Genomic DNA, 5,450 nt, shown 5'->3' with positions numbered 1-5,450 from the left:
AGCCCCAAACAAGTTGAAAGTATCAACACAAAAAAAATCTCACACTCAACAGAATAAAAATGCATTTTCTACAGCAGCAGTGCTACAAAATTATTTAATCGACAAAAATAAGCAAAGAATAAAGCACCCTGAAGCATCAGACTCAATAACAACATTTTTTTATTGCATGGCTGGAACAGTGAAAATGTTCGCTCCACAACTGCAAATTGAAGTCAAATCCAAAATATTCGGTATAGTTATCGATGCAGAACCACACAATTTGAATCTCAGTCCAATGACATCTGCTCTACATCAGGAAGCTGATTTGTCTATTCAATCACATCGATGCACACACTATGAGTAACATAATCGAGCCACTATGCCGCAACCACCATTCGAGCCCCATTTATATCAGTCACCATACCTGCAGCCTCAAACACAGCATTCGTCAGCCATTCCATTCGCGCTCTATTCTCAACCACATGCACAACATTCTTCAGGCTCATATCCACCGTATTCTAAACATCCAATATTTACTTCTAAACCATCATCTTCAGCTGATTCTGACAATAGTGGTAACTATACAAAGGAAACAATGTAACTAGGGTACCATTTTATATTATATGGTATGCGATAGAAAATAGTGTGCCTTTCAGTTTATTACCTTCAGTTTCTAAGAATGGATTTTTATTTTTGTATTTTGATATTTGAATACATTCACTCCAATAAACACTAAAAAATATACGATTATAATTTATTTACGTACCTTAATGCTACAGCAAGTCTTTCTTCCTTTGATATTGCTCTTCTGAATGAAGTGTTTTCAAATGTTAAGGCAGGCTCTAGAATATCCAAAAGTTCTGAAAACTTGCCTGGAGTAATTCTGAAATACTGGAAGAATTTCTCCTCGTCTTCTTTCACGTCGTTGAAAAGATGATGGAACTCTCCTAGATTTGGCCTCTTTTGATTAATGGGATGGACCCACATTCTCCTTTTTTTGCGACTATTTTCGTCCTCATTCAATAATGCGGCCACTATAATAACGTCTTCGTCAGAACTGCTAGTGTTAGACATGTTTCTGTAACCGCTCAAAGTTAACTGAAATTCTCTTGAAATCGAACAAACAGCACCTTCCGTATGCTGGTTCTAGCTGGACAAGTGGGCGATGCTATTACCCGTCGGCATCAAGCGACGGACAGCGCCGTGCTGTGCTGGACAAGTGAGCGACAAGCTTGTAAGGGTTCAATCTCAGGGTTTTTTGAAAAGGGGTTGCTGCTGATCCAATGAGACACAGGATAAGGTGCGAAACAATCTGTTTTCAGTTCGAAGGGGAGACAGAGTACTTATTTGGTTGTTGACTTAGTTCTAAAATAATTACAAATGTTGTAATAAAATAGTTAAAAGTAGTTAATAAAAACTTCACACACGTGTTACATCGTTTATAGTAATAAAAACCATTACCCACCTAAAATAATTACAGGCACCGTACTCGACGGTGAATCTTGTCCTTAAGGACCACAGTAAGGTAATTTAGAACGAAGTTCACTTTAAAGAGCAAACAAGAAGAATCTTCGAACAATCGAGCAAATATGGCGCATCAAAAACCGTTCTCACTTAGGTCTCTAGAGACGAAAAAGAATCTCGACAGTCGTTCATAAAAAACCTGACCCTGGAAATACTCTGCCAATGCAAAAAACCCGTCAAAATGAAATATTGGTTGCCTATCCCGGAGGGCATAAGGGCCACCGCCACTTATGATTAAGGACGGTAGAAAACTGTAAACAACTGGAATCGGCCTTCACTGCGGCGGATAAGTTACCGAGAAAATTCACCAGATGGCGAAACGATACTAGTTAAAATGGAAATAATAATGAAATAGATTTGTTACATCTTCGTCCCCCCTTCAGACAAAAAACAGGTGTCCATAAAACAAAAGTTAAAGTGGCACCTGTAGAAACATTTCGAACATTAAATAGACGAAACAAACTTTAAACAATGGAAAACACGCGTCAAGGCGGCTTGTTATAACCTTTAAGGTGCGAGGCGTGAAAAACTCCTCATTCGCGGTCGCTATCCGAGCCTTGCAGAAGGTACGTATCATCCCGAATACATTTTTTTATTCGATAAGGTCCCTCGAAAAGTAATAATAATTTTTTTGTTTCAACTTTCAGGGCTGACGATATATTGTTCGCTTTCAAGAGAACAAGGTCACCAGGAATGAACTTCCGATAAGGTCGTCCCGGGTACATGACCGCTCTACGCTTAGCCCTGGACTCCATTGTCTCCCGGGCTAGAACGAGTTTATCCCCTGCCGGGAGATTGATACCAACAGGTGGCACCAGCTGATCGGGTAGTAGCTTTTCCCGAGGCACCCCAAACTCAGGTTCCTCGGGTGTGAATCCAGTGGACTCATGAACGACAGAGTTCATAAATTGCTGGAAAAGAGGTAAGTTAAAAGCCCATTTGGTCTGATGGTTGTGACAGTATGTCCTTAAAATACGGGCTATTTCCCGCATACATCTCTCCGATGGGTTAGCGCGCGGGTGTCGTACTGAGACATAAACTGATTTTATCCCGAGTGAGGTTATGGTGTCCCTCCATAACTTCGAGATGAACTGTGATGCGTTGTCTGAAAGTATACGTTTTACCCTAGCATGGCGGGAGAAGTAATCCTTTGTTAATCTATTTAACATGGCTCGCGTAGTGGCTTTCTTTAGTGAGTAAAGGGTAACATACTTTGTGAATACGTTCAAGATGACGAAAATAAAACAGACACCACCACGACTTTTTACTAGGGGACCCAAAATATCTAAAGCAAGCAAATCATCGTTTGATTCTGGCAGTATTTGCTTTTGTGGGGGATCTGGTATGATGGAAATTTTTGCTCTTTGGCAAATGTCGCAGGATTTCACGTAACTTTTGATAATCCTCTGTAAATTAGGGTGATACACTTCATCTCGCATGGCCAGCCAGGTTTTATAGACTCCATAATGCCCTATGGCAATATGATAATTTATTATAAACTCCCCCACCATCGAGGTCGGGACATATAGCAACACATTTTCCTGACTGGACCCTCTTTGGTACAAAATATCATTAAGGATGATCCTTTTTTGTAGTTCGGTATTATCCCGAAGGGAATTCTTAATTTGTGTTATTTTACTGTCCTCGGACTGAATTTTTTTCATATTTTTTTTAGGAATGAATCCGGAAGCCTTAAAGAAAAAATGGTGAAACAGTTGTCAGAGGGTGAAGGCAATCGAACACAGGCATGTCGGGAGAGGGCATCAGCCACAACATTTTCGTGACCAGGAACGTGATAAATCTTAAAAGAATACTCCTGAAGCGCTAGGGCCCAACGGGTAATCCTAGGAGAAAGTAACCTACAGGTGTTAAGGTAAGTTAAAGTACGACTATCAGTATAAAGGTAAAAATATTGTGCCAACAAATAGACCCTCCATCGGGTGATACACCAAACGGCAGCCAAAACTTCCTTTTCATTTGAACTGTAGCACCTCTCACGATCCAACAGTAAACGACTTGCCCAAGCAACAGGGTATTTATGACCGTCCCTCACTTGGAAAAGTTGTCCAGCTATCCCATACTCGCTAGCATCTGTGATGATGTGCCAGGGAAGTTCTGGATCTGGATGGTAGAGTAGAGTCGCATTCTGTAATTCACGTTTTAAATTTTCAAATGCTTCTTGTTGAGGCTGGTCCCACTTCCAGGAATTCTTTTTTCGTAATAAAGAAGTCAACGGTTCTGATAAGACGGCAAAGTTAGGAGTGAACGACCTATCATAGTTACATAAGCCCAAGAATTTCTGAACATCCTTTATACTTTGTGGGATTTTATAGTCCACAACTGCTTGCACTCTCTCTGGATCTGGACGAACCCCTGTAGGTGAGATAATATAACCTAGAAAAGGCAGTTGGGTCTGAAAAAATTGACATTTTGAACCTTTCACTGTAAAGCCAGCCAGCTTCAAACGTTGAAAAACCTTTTTCAGGTGATCCAGGGGCTGCCACACACTCGATGAGGCAACTAGAAGGTCATCAATATAAGTTACCAAGAAGTTAGAAAATTTTGCTCCAAATATTGTATCGATGGCCCTGGAGAAGGATGCTACAGCAGTCGAAATGCCATAAGGTAAAACACCATCTTGTACTTACTAAACCAAAATGAAATTGGAAGACTTCAGAAACTTCAAAATAGAGGAATGAGAGTAATATTATCCTGTGATAGAAGAACACATATAACATTAATGTTGAATACATTAAAATGGTTATCAGTAAAAAATTACTTTCGTTATTTAGCATTAATATTTATTTTCAAAATTAAAACTGGTGATGTTCCTGTATATCTACGTGACAAATTAAAGTATAACTTTGAATATCATGAATACAATACAAGAAGTCGCAATAACTTTCATATACGTCGGACTAGTAATGTCAATTCAAATAATACAGTTTTCATTAAAGGAGTTCAAGCATTCAACGAACTACCGGAGGATATTAAGAATGCTACCTCTATAAATATATTTAAAAGAAAATTAAAAGTGCACCTTTTAGACCTACAAAGTGTTTAGTATAGGAACCTGCTAATACAGTTTTTTTTTTCCCTCTTTTTATTTTATATATTGTGCTGTTTTTATTTATATGTTTCAATGTACATGATTTTAAATTTTAATTGTGACATTTAAATTTTTAACCTAGATTAAGACTAATATTGTAACTGCATTAGCTTGTGCTAAATAAACGATACACACACCATTGGTAAGTTTTTGTGCCAACCATAAACCCAGTATATTTCCTATCTTCCTGTCGAATCGGTATCTGCCAATAACTTTGCGATAGATCAATCTTTGATAGAAATCTCTTTCCATTCAACGACTTGATAATGTCGTCAATCCTCAAAGGTAACTCTCTGTCAGGCTGAATAACAGAGTTAAGATGTCTCGCATCCAGGCAAATGCGGATATCATTTGTTTTTTCCACGGTAGTCATAAGAGGGGAAATTGATGGAGTACTTTCCTGTTCGATAATACCCCATTTTTCCATTTGAGGAATGGCTTTATTTACTGCATCCCGGTGAGCCACTGGGATCAGGTATGGTTTGATAAAGAATGGTTTATCGTCTCTCAAAACTATCAGGTTTATTCGAAAATATCATTTTATAATCAGACAACAAATCTTTAAAAGAGTTTTTTTCATCTACAGACAGGCCAAGACACTTTGACGCCACATTTTCAACATCAATTTCACATACATTTAAATCTACAAGAGAAGAGCTCACTTTACTATGGTGAGTATCATTTATAATTACTGATATGCTCATGGGTTTTGGGTTACCATAATCATGTTTCAAAATATTTTCTTTTATTGTTATATTTTCACAGTTCACAGTTAAATGTATTATTTTTTCTGCTAAATTTATCTTTGCGTGGTAGAGCCTCATAAAATCAACTCCAA

Source organism: Leptinotarsa decemlineata, unplaced genomic scaffold (assembly GCF_025532065.1).
Source record: "Leptinotarsa decemlineata unplaced genomic scaffold, Ldec_3_MD MMD2_P_RNA_scaffold_9, whole genome shotgun sequence".
Taxonomy (NCBI): domain Eukaryota; kingdom Metazoa; phylum Arthropoda; class Insecta; order Coleoptera; family Chrysomelidae; genus Leptinotarsa; species Leptinotarsa decemlineata.
The sequence above is the reverse complement of the archived record's forward strand: the minus strand, read 5'-3'. Positions refer to the sequence as shown.